Genomic DNA, 15,914 nt, shown 5'->3' with positions numbered 1-15,914 from the left:
GTTGATAGACTAAAAACCTGCATTTAGCTTTAAAACAGAAGTTTGTGGGTTTTTGGTTTTTTAATATGTGGAAACTATGGTTTTTGATATTTTTGCTCAGAAGATAACCATGTGCTTCATGTGGTTTCTGTTTACAAAAAGGAAAATGTATTTTCTGGGGAAAATAAACTAGATTACACCACAGGAAAAGGAGGTTTTATGTTTCAATATTCAAGAGTGCTCAGATGGAAATTCAGCTCCATAACCCTTTACTGAACTAAGGACATGGATTTTTCAGTTGTCTCTCTTCTTAAATATACTGTTGTGTTCATACTGAATTGAATGGGATTTGCTGTAGAAGTGAAAAGCAAGATTTTCTCTCTTTTGAGTTTAAAACCAGATAATGACTTTGCTGACTTCAGTAGAATAATTCTTTATTTATATCACTATAAGCAGGGGCAAAGTCTGATTAGAAATGTATCTCGAAGTGACAGTGTTCAGATGCATATTTAATCTTTGTTAAATGAAGCATTTGCAATAAAATGCACTATTCACTGCTCTTACTGTTCTCCTGGTAAGTGCATTGTGAAACTGTTTGTGGTAACTGTCTCTAATATTTTTAATTTAGTAATGAGGACCCACAGCATCCAAAATGTTACTCTCCTCATGTGATGCCTCCCCAGTGTAAACCCAGCCCCATCTCCAAAATGGCAGAATTGGCTGACAGACCTACAATTTACCAGTTTGGCTCCTCTGCCTGAATGTGGCACAGATGAGGGTCAATACTTCCTTTGCTGACCTGGATATCTGGATCCATTAGACACACCCTCAAGTGTCTTACTTGTTCTTTTCCATTTATGTTGGCCATTCCTTTCTAACAGGCCATTCTCCTCCACCCAAGACAAGCAGCTAGGGGAGCAAATTGTTGAAAAGGCTTGGAAGCTCCTATAAGCATGGGATTTTCCCCTGGGCATGTTTTGTCTGAGTTGCTTTATGATGCAGAGGTCTTACTGGAAGAAAGAACTGGCCCTACAAGGTCTGGATACTTTGCTGAGAGATGAATACTGGTTAGCATACATAATTTCCAGTACTGCTGGGGAAAGTAAGAAGAAATCAGACAGTCATTTTGAGCTTATGCAACAAGCTGCACTCCTCTGACTGTGTTTTTTCCCCAGAATCTGCTTGTTAACTATGATGCAGTATGTGCCATTTGTGTTTTAGGGGACTAAGAGTCTAAGCCAGTTTATTGGTGAAAGCAACAACTTTCTCATTAAATGTTAATGGCAATGTTTTGATTAGTCCCAGAGTTCTGGGAGGGAGTTAAGTCCTTCCTTCAATAACCAGCAGTTACAGATGCACCAAGTGTTAATAAACTCACAGGAAGCAAACTAGGCAGGCATGCATTCCATCACCCAGAAAATGGATCTCATGTAGCTTTTTGAGGGATTGCTCACACTTTACACCAAAAAAGTGTTTGATTTTTAATATGGAGATTTGGGCTGTTTGCAGCACCCACAGCTGCAGACCCATGATGTTGTTTCCCATTTCTCTCAGACCTAGTTTAATGTGCTCCCTTCCATACAATTTAAAGCCTAAAATGGTTGAAGAGTGGAGAGGTGAAGAAATTCAAACAGGAGCAGCAACTGTTCTCACACTTTTATCAACTGTGCTCAAATGTCAAAAGAATAAACATAAGAAATCATGAAAGATTTAAATAGCTTCATATCTGACATGAGCTTGTAATGCTCCAAATGGACTTTTATAGGGAAACAAGAGTAGTGTGTGGGTTTTGTGGGAATGGAAAAGGGCTTCACATGAAAGTGTGGCATGAGAGTTTTATCAAATGTTGGCCTAAAGGCTAACTGGACCCCGGATTTCATCTCTGTGCCAAATGAGAGCAGCCAGCTCCTCCTACCCCATCACTGCTGCCATCAAGTCTTAGCTGGGAGAAACTTTCTGTTAAATTGAGGGCAACAACACAAATTGAGACTTTTGAATGGTTTATCCTTAGTGATACAGTGACCTTAGGAGATACTTTAGGGATACTGTATCTCTGCTAAAGGTATGGGTTTGGGGTTTTTTTTAAAGGTTACTTTTGAAAGTTCTCTCTTTAGCTATATAGTAACCTTTCTGCAGACTGTGTCTTTAGGAATAGAGATTGTTACTTTGATCAGTAACAAGTATGATGCTTGGATTTTTTTACCTCAGTAAAAAAAAAGGTAGACTGATTAAAACCACTTATTCTCTTAAGTAACAGGTCAGCTTTGACTGTTGCACTTTTGCAGTCTGTTGCACTTTGCATTTTAGGAAATAAACTGGAGCTGCACAAAGAAATCTAGAACCTTCGTCATAGCCAAGAAGCATGTCTGCTTTTTGCAGTGGGCAGGGCTTTTCCAGTGGATCTACTGCAGCTTGCCAGCCTCAGCACTGCTGTAACTCAGGAAGCTCTTGACAGGCAGCCCAACTTCAGCACAGCACTAACAAGACATCATTTTACAGCAGTTTTAGCACAACAGGGAGAGATCTGGCAATATCAGTGACCTCTGCACGTCGTTGTGCTCTAGTGATTTTTTCCCTGGCTTAATTTCAAACAGTTGCATGATAGGCAGATGACCATATTTTAAACTCAGTCATGCTTGATGCAGTCTTGACTTACCTTATTTTGATTGAAGGTCAGTATCTATGGCTTGATTTTCAGGCAGCTGAGGAAGCAGGGAGTGCTACTTGTCCTGCAAAGCACTCAGTGTTAACAACAGGCCTTTTGGTGCCACTCCTCTAAAACTGTGGTTCAAGATTGCTATCACTCAGCCTCAAACTGGCCAGAAAGCCCTCCTGACAGCTCTTATCCAGACTCCACCTAAAACAAAAGAGAGAATGCAGGAGTGGGTATGTATCAGAGACAGGGGAAGAATATTCAAACATTCCTAAGGATTCAACATGGTCACTCAACCTCCCACTCCAAGACATCTAGCACTGTCAGTCCTACTGCCTTAATTTTCCTTATAACCAGTTTATAGTAAAGAGAGAAGCTGGTACATGATATTTTGACATGACAGCAGTGCTATAAAAAACATCAAGGATCTCCTGCAGCCTTCTCCAAGCATTCATAAAAACCTTATGAAAATAACCACACACTCCTTTGCATGAAACCATGCCTGCTGGCTGCCTGAATGGTGCTAACAGTATTTGTAAAAGGCAGGTAACAGACTGTGTATGTCAGCCCTATAACTAAATATAATTTTCATAATAGACATTCTTCCTATACAGTTCTTCCTCTGTTTGTAATGATGAATAAATCCACAACAGTCCATGAGCTGGGATTTCTTGTTTGGCAGTTTATCCAACTTTTATGAACTAACCTACCTGAAAGTGGCACTCCTAATGACACTTTGCATGTATCAGTCTTTGCACATGCAATATTTTGCTCTATAATTACCAGGAGGAACAAAATAGAGGAACCAGTGCTTTTTAAGGTTTCAGTCTGCAACCAAGACCTTAAAATTTGTAAGCTGTGTAAGAAGTGGAATAAGAACACCTGCTATGCTCCAGATGTGGGCCTTTTGGAGTCTCCAAGGCTGACACAGAGCATAGTTCCCTGCAGCCTTTCCCCTGCAGAGAAGATCTAGATGTTCTCCAATATCCAGCTACATGCTGCCACAAAATTCTAATGTTTTCATTATCTCAAAGACCCTGTGTGTCTCTGTCAGGTCTGTTGTAACAGAGAGGGAGGCTCCCAAATTTTATGTATACAGATGTGGATACATGCAGAACACATCTGTTGAGAACAGCCATTTATGCAGGAAACCAGGCTGGAATATGAGCAAGTCAGTCAATAAAAAGTTGGGCAATTCTCAAGACAGCAGCTAAAAGATTGATAAACATTGGCAGAAGTCTATGAATGGGACTGAGCACTTGCTACAGCACTGTGTACTGTGGCATCCCAAGAGCAGCCTCTTGAGTACTGCCAGCCTGCATGGGTTAATCTCAGAGTACCACCAAGAACAGCCTCCACAGAAATGAGGCTTTCATTCAGTGGTCACTCAGCCTTAATTAAAAGGACACTTTTCAATTAAACTTCAATGACATCTTCTGAATAGAAGTTTTACACCTACTATATTTCTTTTGGACAAAACAGTCTGCTCAGCTGTATTCCCAGCTGTAAACTCTTGTTTCTCCTAGCTTGCTGGCATACACAGCTATTTAGAAAGCAACTTTGTTATGTCAACTGCTAGGATTTTCTACAGTACATATTACATCACCTTTCCTGAGAAACTTGTTTGAGCAGATCCCTTTTCTTACTTTCTTGTTTCGTAATGTCCTTCACATTCCTCTTTCAATATTTGTTGTTCTCTCTGTAGAAGCTCAGTTGCTGGCATTTTAAGAAAAGGTTACATAGCAAAAAGGTCACTAATAGAGGTTTTTTTTTTCTCCTTGCCCCATACTCCTGGAGAGAAGCTCTCTCTGCGTGGCACCTTTAGAGAAAGATTTAGAGAAAATTTTCCCTTAAGAAAAACCTACAGCATTCACTGCCAGTTTCAGAACAAGAAAATAAATTTGGAGTATAAATTACTTTGGCCATTTTAATTCTAAAGGTGTAGAAATAAGGACCAGCAAATAAGGGCAAAGCAAGAGACAAAACCAAATTATGCTGTGGTGCAAGTAAAAAGCGAGATCCCAAAATTTCACCCTTGTCCCTGATACTTGGGCGACTGTGCCTCTGATCAATTTGTTCTTGTGCCTCTGCTTACTTCTTGTTGAGTCTTGATCCTTAGGAAACAGCCTTGGTAATCAACAGTCAGAGTTCTTTCAAAATGCCCCCTACATAAAGATGTACCAATTGAAGTCTGGTCTGCAGACAGCTGAAGGTGCTGAGAGCCTTCAGTTCAAGTCCAAAGTCTTCAAAGCAGGTGAGGTAAGAACAAAGTGTGTTAAGTCTGGGGACAGGATTTGGAATAAGCTGGGAATGAAGCATAGGAAAAAAGAAAAGACAGACATTTCTAACCTTAGGTGTACAAATGGGTGGCTCCATGCACATGCTCACTATGGGAATGCATGCACACACAGGTGTGAGCTGGCACAGGAGCTGGCTGCTTGCTGTTTATTGATGCAGGCCCTTGTACAGCCCTCCTTGCAGCACGGGGTGTGTGCAGGGGACACACACAGCCTGGTGTAGGGCTTCAGCTCAGAAACGTGGTAAGGATGCTTATTTTGGCTACTGCTAAGTGCCTGAGCATGAAGTTGGGAGGTATCTTTTATCCAAATGCAGCTCTTTCCTCTAAAAACAGTGGCTCCCACATAATCTCCTTGAATTGTTTGGGTTTTTCTATATAAACAATAGAGAAGGAAATCTAATTTCCAGTCTAGGAAAGGCAACACAGCTAAGTGAACACTGTTAGCAAGGGCAAGCATATTATCTCTGCCTGTTTGAGAACCCACTGAGTTGAACAAAATCTTTTCATCAGCTGCAGTAGTCTTTATTACACTCCATTTGAATGATCGGTTTAGAATTAAACATTTCTTGAAAGACACACTGCTTTTAATACCAAAGCATTTTCCATTCAATTTGCTTCATTTTAGCAAAATGCTGAATGATCTGAATGATCTGTGTCATGTTTAACAAGAAGAGTAACTGAAACACCCTGCATCCTGCAGAATTGCTTTGTGGACTTGTGTTTTTAGGAGATCTCTGAAAAATCAACATTAGAAAACACTAGCAAGCTATTTTGAACAACCAGGCATAAATTTAGTACAAATAAGACCTCATCTTTACTGGAAAACCTTTAAAGAGGTCATAAAAACAAACAAAACAATTCAAAACCACTGTGCTTCAACAGCAAAATCATCTAAAATTTAGCTTAATCCTTTTAGGATCAGGAGTCTGGAGAGATAACTAAAGTAATGGAAAATAAAATAGCCAAGCACTGGTATGCAGTTTATGTATCCGCATATTGATGATGGTATATAAACAATGCTAAAAGAACAGGAAAATTATTAAAGCAGAAGTCAATACTTCATTTACTGTTCTGCTGGAATTCCTGCTTAGGAAGTCACTAATACACATTCATAATGAATACTAGAAGTGAGTACAGGCAGGAACTTGCCTGTTACCCAAATGAGTATGACTAGTGCTGAATGAGTCTTTTACTAATCTCTTTTAGAGCCTGAACTTCATTTCCAGAAAGGCAAGATACTTGAGAGCTTCCATTTTTCCACTTAAATGCAGAATCAAACATGGAGTTCTTCCAAGAGGTCTTTGGGTTTTAGTTTCTTCTGAGCAAAAAGAATATCAGAGTAAGAAAGCCCAAATAACTTGCTTCAAACTTGGTTTGCCAACCTCCCAGCTATATGTTGGTATGGGAATTTTATTCTCTTTTCTGGAAGAAAGAAAAGAAGAGGGGAAAAAACCAAAACAAAACAAGGAAAACTAGCCCAAAGCAGTATTTTTTTCTTGTTCCAGTTGATCTGTTCAGAATTTTGTCATTGGCCTTTGCTAGATGAGGAAAGACTTTTGTGTATGTAAAACAGCACCCCTCCCATGGTACAGTGGGACCCCCATGTCCCTTTTTACAAAAATCACTCATGAGACTACAAGTGCTTTCTCACTTTTCCCATCTTAGGAGTCTCAGGTGAAGAGACAGCTGCATCACGCCAACCTATTGGGAAACATTAGACATGAGGTGTGTCTTCCAAAAGGTCTGAATCAGGACTGCAGTGCCCAAATCAGATGCCTACAGTAGGGAGGCAGTCTCAATGCAGACTACCCTTTCCCCTTCCCAAAATGCTGAAGTTGCTGATTTTCCCAACTTGGCTTTTCAGTTGCTAAGGATTTCTGTTAGAAAGAGGTGATACAAGAACTCAGTTTTTACAGCACCAAAAATGCTGCAATGAGATTCAGCAAATGGCACTGAGGAGCACTTCTGTCACATACAGGAGCCCTGTGTAGGATGGGCTGCTGTCACAGGTAAATCCAGCTGGCTTAGTAACAGACTGGAAGCTATGGCTTCTACAGAGAAAGTCTGTCATGACAGACTCATGACAAACCAGGGGATGTGACATAGGAAGGGAACTTCTCCTTCCATTTTTACGCCTTCCTCCCTTCCTCCCTTTTATTCCTTGTCCTCCCACTCCATTGCAAAAATCCAAAATGGTCATGTTATAGCTACAGACCATGCCAAAGACTTGTCTCCTCTCTCTCTCTCTCTGTATGAGCTAATCATTCCCAGCAAGCTTTCTGGGGTGATGAGTCAGTAACGCAAAGAAATGACAGATTAGATGTGATATTTATTTTGCTCTGCTTTTTTTTAAAGCACAGCTGTCCCCCCCACCTGAAAGAATGGAGGAAGGGGCAACCAAATGCACTGTAGCTGGGAGCTCTAAGGATAACACCTCCAAACTCTGCAGCTTGCCATAAAAGGCTTGCAGTTTTTATATTCTTTTTGCTGTATGTTTACTCAGCAACACTGTTTTAGAAGTTGCAACATTCATCTTTAAACATTAATTACCAAGGCATGATTGCTTCAAAAATCCACTGCCTGAGGCCAGGGCCTAGGAAGTGGAAAATGTAATTTCAGAAAGCGATGAGAACAAATGCTGAGCCTTTTAATTGCAGGTTGGTACAAATGACTAACAGTAAAGCAAAGCCCATTTTGGACAAATTTGTTGTTCTGCACGTCAAATTCAAAACTTAGCAGTGAGTTGCCTGGGGTTTGTCCTTTCCCCTATTCTCTTTGTAAAGGTCAAGAAACAGACGAATTTTTGAGGTAGAGGAAGTACTTTTCTAAAAATTCAGTAAAAATTATTTACAAGAGAGAAAAAGAGAGAGAGAGGAAGAAAGAAAAGCAGGGAGAAAAGAAAGACTAAATGATGCATGCAAAGTCAGGCAATAGTTGCACAACTGGGCAATTGCTGTGCTCTTTTGGACCTCCATTTCAGGGTGAAGGCTGCAGTGATTCTCAGCATCTATCTCCATCTCCCTCAGTTCTGCTGAAATTTACCTGGAATCACCAACAGTCTAACAATGGCTTGGGCCTGCTTCATCCTGTGTGGCAACACAAGATTAAATGCTGCTGTGACTCAACATTGCCACACCAGATGTCCCAGCCTGATGCCAACAGAACCAGTGCAATAGCAATGGCATCTTCACCTCCACCCTTCTGGCCTTGTTGCTGGCAGAATGGGGAGAGCCCTGTGTGAGCACCTTTCCAGGGCATCAGAGGCACTTCTTTTCACACAAAGGTAAAGAACTTGCTCATTCTAGCCCCACACTGCCACACCTGGGAAAACACACCTGATGGGAGATGTGACTCAAAGCCTGATGGGTCAGAGGCTAGTTTCCTGCATGACCATAGGACAGACCATACAAGCAGGCTCTGTGATGGTCCTAAAGTTGCACACCAAAGTCTGGAGGCCAAAGGATGATTATCACAAATTGTGATAATCATCCTTTCAAATGCTCATTTTCCCTGGAAAACTCCAGTTCTGCTTCTGGGTGTTCTCAGAAGCACTTCTGGCCTTGTTGCACTGCACAGCTTGTGCTTCCCTGGGATTGAGAGATGTTGTGACTGTGTTTACAGGGGTCTCGGGTTGAAGGAAGAGACAAGGATTTAACTCTATGCTTCAGAAGGCTTGATTCATTATTTTATTATATATATTACATTAGAACTATACTAAAAGAATAGAAGAAAAGATTTCTTCAGAAGGCTAGCTAAGAATAGAATAGGAAAGAATGATAACAAAGGCTTCTGTCTTGGACAAGGAGTCTGAGCCAGCTGACTGTGATTGGCCATTAATTAAAAACAACTAACATGAGCCAATCAAAGATCCACCTGTTGCATTCCACAGCAACAGATAACCACTGTTTACATTTTGTTCCTGAAGCCTCTCAGCTTCTTAGGAGGAAAAATCCTAAAGAAAAGATTTTTCATAAAAGATGTCTGCGACAACACGTCATGCCACTTCCCTACCACAAGGGCCTGAATCACTAGATACACCAAAAATCTGCCTAACCTCTCATGTTTCATGCAGAGAAGCAGAGAGGTGGTGTTCATGATGATGGTCAGTGCTGCCCACCTCCTCTCCCAGCTGCTCTTAACAGTTTTGTACTGGAAGATTTTCCCCCGTGACCTGGGAGATCTGCTTTCAACATGTTCTGAGTACATTCTCTTGCTCATTCAGAATGCACCCTTCTGTCAAATGGGGAACAAAAGACCTCCTTCTCCTCATGGCTATTCTCACCAGGCCTGTGCTGCAGACCCTTAGCCACAGGCCAGTTTCTGCAGGATGGCTCATGACCACACTGTTCAGAGTTTGGTCCCTACTGAGTGGACTGGCTGCAGCCACACTTCACAGTGCTCAGCTCACATCTCCTCTCATGACCTTGTAGTTAGCAGTTAGTATTTTCTGTTCATGGGCTTGGTGGGTTTTTTCAGTTTAAAGTGTGAAGAGTACTAACAGGTGTATGCTGCAGGCAATCAGAGCAGTGCTGGGTCAAAAAACTATAATGCCAAAAAAAAATTGTTGTGTGCTCTAAGAAAAGGATGGGTGAGGGCATGAACTACACTATTGTCTGACCTTGGATAATGCTGAAGCACTGTCCTTGCTGAAGGAAACACATTTGGTGTCTTCCACATCTATGCTATCTGTTTGAAGCAAACCTTGAAGTGCTCTACACAGCTGACAACACTCACATTTCCCACTGGGGATCCCAATGGATTTGTTCCCAGTGGATTTGTTCCCAACAGGTGTTGGGCATACTGACCATGGATACTATGAATGACCCAGAAACCCACTGCTGGAGAAGAACAGCAGTGCACCAAGTTCAGCCACAGCATTTTTAAGCAATAGCTGTTGTACTTTGACAGGGTCCCTGCAGTTCACTCTCCCAGGCAGAGCACCAAGCAGAACACCAAACCCAAGTGAAACACAGTGATGTAGAGCAGCCCCCAGTTGGTGTGTAAATTGGTCAGTAAGGAAAGATGACACACATTTTCCACTGCTCTCTCACACCTTCAGATAATCAGGATGAGTACTGCATTTGTAGGGTGATGTCTGGAAGCATGCAGGAGAACAGCAGGACTTGCAGTGTCTCCCATCCTCCCCCACTTTCCCAGAAATCCAGTGGCCACTTTCACTCTGTTTTATCACAGGTATGACTGAGAGGAGTCTCCTGTGGCTGTGCCCTTTTGAATGTCATTGCTGCTCTATGGGAACCCAGCTGCCACTATGTTTTCCTGACTGCCTCTAAAATGATTGTCAAGGACAGAAAATATTAATTAAATTTTAATTAATAAATTGAATACTGTGGGGTTAATTATAGCTATTTACAGGGAGTGTATGGGATTTGGAGGGCTTACCTTCTGGTGTTTTTGCACAAAGTGTTGCCTCTTCCTTTAAGCTCTAATTAGCTAGCTTTTTTCTTTTTAATAGCCAGCCTTCAAATGACTGCTCTGTAGCTCCCATTTTGTTCCTCATCAGCAGTCCTCCAGCACAGCTGCTACACAAGGGAAGCAGCCCTGCAGTTTGCCTTGAAGGGAGCAGGTGATAAAGAATCGATCAGAAGTGGTGTAAACCAACAAAATAAATAAAAAAAAGAAAAAACATAGAGTCTCAACCCCTAAACTATCTTAAACAAGGAAACTATATAAGAAACAAAGAACATGGGAAGAAATAAGAAGGAACTGCAACATCTGAAGCTGTTGCAAGGTCAGAAATGTTCTCTCTGTATGCAGCCCTCTTGTCCAGCTGCATATTTTGCCTTCCTGCATATGCAGAATGCCAAAAGCCATCAATAGCAGATAAGCACCTGGGAAAAAGCAAGCTGTTGCAGCACAATGTCAGCTGGGAAACTTGAAATAATTTCTCCTCTGCTCCTTATTTTCACCTACACATTTCCTCCCTAGTGGTAAAACCTTTTTAAAATTTAAATGGACCCTATTACCTGTACTTCTAGCTACTCAGTTTATACCTCTAAAGAAAAAGGGTCTTTTCAGGACACTGTTAAAGTGAAGGCACACAGTAACACACTGTGCCCAGATATGAGGAGTTTATTCCAGACAGCTTTTCAATCTCATGCCACTAGATGAAAACTAATAGTGCCTAAGAACCAGCACAGAAGAGAGCTTTGGAAGTTTGGGGATATTTTGAGCGTTGTTTTGTTGGTTTTTTTGCAAAAGTGACCAGCATTTTTGCAATGTAGGCAGACCACTGCTTTCCCTCAAGTATCTGCTCCTGCCTGCTAAATGTTCACAACTGGACTGCTGCCATGGAGGGAGCAGAGAGCAGTGGCTGGAAGATGAGGGCTGGCACAGGCACCACAGCCAGTAGCTGGCTTAGTGCCTGCCTTCTCCTTCCTACCACAGCAGTTGGCTCCAAGTGGTAGGCACAGGAGATTTTGGGCTCCTGCTGAGGTGAGATAGGGTGAAGGGAAGAGGGAAGAAAATATGTTTGGTTCTTTTATTTTATAACCAAAAGCAATAATGCTAGTAAGGGAAAATGGGAACCAAGATGGAGAGCAGGATATCTCTAAAATTTCACATGGAACCCTGTGGTTTCTGAAGCTGGAACACCATTGTCTAAATTAAGAAAGCTATCTTTCATCTCAAGAAAGGAAACATAATAGCCAGAATCATTCTTGCAGAAAAGCCTAACTCGTCTGACTCCTCAAGCATGCTCAAAACACAAGTTTTATCTACTCTTCTTTGTAGCAGAGCAGCTTCACTGCCCAGGTATGCTGAGCTGAGAGCCCTCCAGCACCAAGATGTCTCCTCACCTCAGACCTCGGCTGAAAGTGTCAGATCACAGAGCAAAACCCCTGCTCCAGGTCTACCTTTCACATTCACAGAGATTTTGCCAAAACAGAGAAAATAAAGAATCGTCTCTTCTTCTAATATTTAGAGTTGTGACACCTGAGAAATGCTATCCAGCACGAGTAATAACACATCTGTTGCAAGACATAGTTTTATTGTTGAAGTGGAGAAAAGCCTGTCTGGAGACACCATGCAGAGCTTTAAACTAATTTTGTAATGAGGAGGTAAAGATCCAGCAGCTTAGAGCTTCTGCTCCTGCCAGCACTTAGCTGCTTATTCAAAGTCCCAAGATGCCAGTCACACCGATGGCTGGTCAAGCCCCAAGCCTGTCACCCGTGGGCTCAGAGGCTTGCAGCCAGGCAATGAGAGCACCGGCTTAGTTACAAGCTTAGAGGGCTGAGAGCCTTTAAGGAGGCGGAGAGCCCGGATTAGCGAGGGTGTTTCCAAGCGGGACAAGCCGGAGCTGCCGGCCAGGCTCGGGCTGCCGCTGCCACCTTCTGGACACACGGGCAAGCGTCATTCACCTTTCCCTTTGCACGGAAGAACACTTCGGGAAGTGGCTTCATTTCACTCCCTAGTCCTGCTTTTGTGGGTTCCTGCTCGGCTCCCTTTGAACCCCTCAGTCATGGGGGAGCAGCCCCAACAGGGTAGCGGCAGCAGAATCCAAGCCGGCTGCACGGTGCATCCCGCCTCCTGTGGAAAACTATGTACCGCAAGCTCACAAAAACGTTCCCAGCCTTTAGCATTTTGTTTTCTTCAAGCACTTCTGTGAAACAGCCAAGCCAGGCAGAAGTAGACACAAGACTCATTTAAGAAACACCTGTGCATTTTAGGGATGAAAAGCAGGGCTATGTAAGGGCAGCCAGGTCAATGCCAGAGGTGCAGTCTCAGGAGCTCAGAGTATTTATTTGAGCAAGGACCAGCCTGTGGAGAGGTGCCTGCCTTGCCTTGGTGGCTGATTAGCTTTAGTGGCCATGTACGAGTGCAGCTATGAAATCCTGCCATTCATGCCAACAGCAGTTGTGTTGTCACAGAGAACTGTGCCCTTTAACATCCAAAACACAAACTGTTGCATGTGGTTACACCACAGGCATTTCTGAGAGCAAGCCCAAGGTTAGAGAGGCCACCTCATTCTGAAACAATCCAAAATTATATCTCACATGCACAGCAGCTGCAGCTCTTTCTGTTTCTAATAGCTGCGGAGTGGGACTTGACTGCTGTCTTCCAAGAGGCAAATGGGATACATGCACCCAACACAGTCCTCAAAACCGGCTTGCAGAATAAGCTTGGGAGCTACTTTTAGTGCAGAGGTGTCTCCAAGGAATGATTTAAAGAGCACAATTAAGAGTGGTAGGCCAGAAAAAAGCTGTGAGGTTGGAAAAAAATGCCTGAACCAGTAGAAAGCAAAGAGGAGCCAAAGGAAGAGCCATGGGGACAGTCAGGAAGCAGGTAGCAATAAAAAGCTGCAGGCTGCAGAGTGCAGTCTGCAGGGCACCACACTGAAGACCTGTTATTTTGCCCCAAACTAAAATGGAACTTAGAAAATATGGACTTTGAGCCTGTCAAATGCTTGCAGCAGCTGCAAGCATGCAGCATGTAAAAAACAAAGGGCCTCAATTTAGTGGCAGCTTTTTTAGGGATTACCATAACATGAGACAGCAGCAATAGAGGCAATGGGCCTTATGAAATGTACATGTAATAAAATGTGGTCTATAATGGGAACTTGAATGATCTAAGTATGACATAAATACTGCTGCACTTCTATATTGCAAATAACACCTGTTTCCATTTCAGACGACAGGGCACAGAAGTATTGTGGAGTCAGGCTGAAGAACCAATAAAGCAAATGTGCAGCAACAGTAAGGCAATCTATTTATTTCAGAATGAAATGTTTTTTAAATTTATTCTTAAATGTGGACATAGCAATATGATAAATACGACCTCTGTGGCAATTAAAGCCACACTGCAGCTTTGATATTACCATGTTGCTGTTATACAACCCAATTTCAGATGCCGACCCATCCAGGTTGCCAGTTTCTACAGCTGGACTCTACCTGAGTTTAGCTACTGCACAGCAGCCCCAAATACATGTACTGCTACTGCTTGTTTGTGCAATGACCTCATTCAATTTCTTTTAATGTAGATTTATTAAATATAGCAATAAGCTATCTTCCACAACAGTGTAATCAGAGTAACTGGTGATAACAGCAGTTTATTCATGTCAAGACATCTAATTCCTACTGCTGTTAAATCTCAGTTCCCATAGCCCTCCAGGACATGGAAGGATAAGGGCAAATCCTGCCTGAAGTAAGTTTCAGCACAGTCTGGGATTCTGAGCCCTGCAGAAAGGGATTTATAGATGTACTTCTCTCTAGGACTGCTATATACTCTTGTATGATTTATAACAAAAGGCATCATCAAAGTACTTCTACTCTCACTGAGCACCATCTCTATTTATAAATTTTATAATTTCTGGTCTGTATTGATTTTAAAAGCACCTTTAGCATGCAAGCAGCTGTTTAATGCATTTTGACCCCAAAGCAGGGAATTTGCACAAGTATTCCCACTAGAATGTTTGTCCTTCCGTGTCCATGCATTAGGGCTCTGTTTAAAATCTGTCCATGTCCCTAATCTCCCTGGGGAGCTTTCCCTGAATATTCAATGCTAGTTCACAGTCTGTAACAAAAGAGGGAGGGGAAAAAAAGAAAGAGAGACAGAGAATAGTGTTTATGCATAAAATTCAAGAGCCTTTTCACTTAAAAAAACATATGCACACACAAAAGCACCTCCACTGCAGAGCCTGGCATTTCCACAGCAAAGACCTGAGAGTGCGTACAGTTCTTCAAGTTAACTAATTTACAATAAGGGCATCAGACATCTGAGCTCCAGATGCACTCATTCAGGCAGCCAAGGCCATAAATAAAATAGAAAAGAATACTCTTACCCTAACATAGATTTTATAGAGACGTGTTGAAGGCTTAGCAGATGGGTTTTGCTGTCTCAGCTTTTACCTGTGCAACAAAATAAATGCATAAAGCTGCTTACTGGCTTCTTCAATTCAAGACCTTTGCATTTGCTCCCATATGCTCCCAGGAAGATATAGCTAATTTAAACAATAAGCAAAATCCTGCTCCTCGGGGAAACGGATGGCAAAACTGCCACTGGCTCCAGCAGGCTCTGGATGCTGCTCAACACAAATAAAATTGGCAGAACTTGGTTAATATCATATCAAATACTATAACTGAATTTATATTCTTCAATCTACAGATTTGCCACCTTGATTCCACTCCTGGTTCTGCTTTCATCCTGTCATCCTGTGGAAGAACAAAACCAATGACACAGCTACTGTCATCACCAAAATTGGAGTTGCAGCCTCAGCCCAGGCTGCCAACCAGCTCTCTCCCATGGAGAGGTGAGAAACCCTGTCTTGAATTAGGACAAGACATCAAAATACTTTGTCATAGCATTAACTTTGTTTTGCTCAATCTACATAGTGCTCTAACAGAGCAGAAAACTGGAATCACAAATTTGAAAAGATGGCATATCACAGAACAAACATTTCTGAGTTTCAGAAAAGTTTGCCAGTTGAGAGACATCATCATCATCACCCCCCACATAGAGACATCATCATCATCCTCATCATCATCATTCAATCTAGCTTTTATAAACATCTGAGCATTTTTTTGCAGCCAGTGTGGGCAGATGGCATGGAAATTTTACAGTTCATTTCATCCCTGATGTCTACACTTAATGCTCATTGTTAATAATGGGATATACACAGATACACAGGTGAACATACATGTATGTGTATACAGACATGCTAAGAGAAAAAAACATTTCTGACATGTTTTATAAGGGAATTAAGTTGGTGAAGGCAGATTTCTGAGCTCAGCACATGCTAGAAGTGCATCCTCAAAACTGTGTATTTAGCTGACTTCAGGAAACATTGGGCACTGTGAGCAACTGTGAACATCTGAGGATGGGGCAATGACAGGGAGGGGAATACACAGTCTGGGACCAAAGCCTGCACCAGGAGGAAGCAACAGAGGCAACTCCAGGCTTGAGAGGTAGAACAGGCAGTGCAGGGAACAGGCACCAAGGAAGTCACTGGACTAATGCATGGCTTGCATG

At 42.2% G+C, this 15,914-nt stretch overlaps 1 protein-coding gene across 6 annotated transcripts in view; it reads right to left on the bottom strand.

Moving 5' to 3' along the window:
* Window positions 1–15,914, bottom strand: part of LOC128935404 (cytochrome c oxidase assembly factor 1 homolog) — a 51,703-nt gene that overhangs the window by 21,410 nt on the left and 14,379 nt on the right. For 4 of the 6 annotated variants that reach the window (XM_054273760.1, XM_054273761.1, XM_054273763.1 and 1 more), the window contains one exon: window positions 2,636–2,836. The exons of 1 other annotated variant lie outside the window; for it this stretch is intronic. The gene's annotated coding sequence lies outside the window, so the exon portion shown is untranslated. Of the gene's footprint in view, window positions 1–2,635; window positions 2,837–10,331; window positions 10,479–15,914 lie in introns of those variants that run through there. One more of the 6 variants, XM_054273762.1, reaches the window with a different exon arrangement.

Source organism: Melozone crissalis, unplaced genomic scaffold (assembly GCF_028551555.1).
Source record: "Melozone crissalis strain CALT ecotype California unplaced genomic scaffold, PUWL_Pcris_2 ptg000016l_1, whole genome shotgun sequence".
In the NCBI taxonomy this organism is placed as follows: Eukaryota; Metazoa; Chordata; class Aves; order Passeriformes; family Passerellidae; genus Melozone; species Melozone crissalis.
Note: the sequence above shows the minus strand (reverse complement) of the source record. Positions and strands in the feature narration are given on the sequence as shown.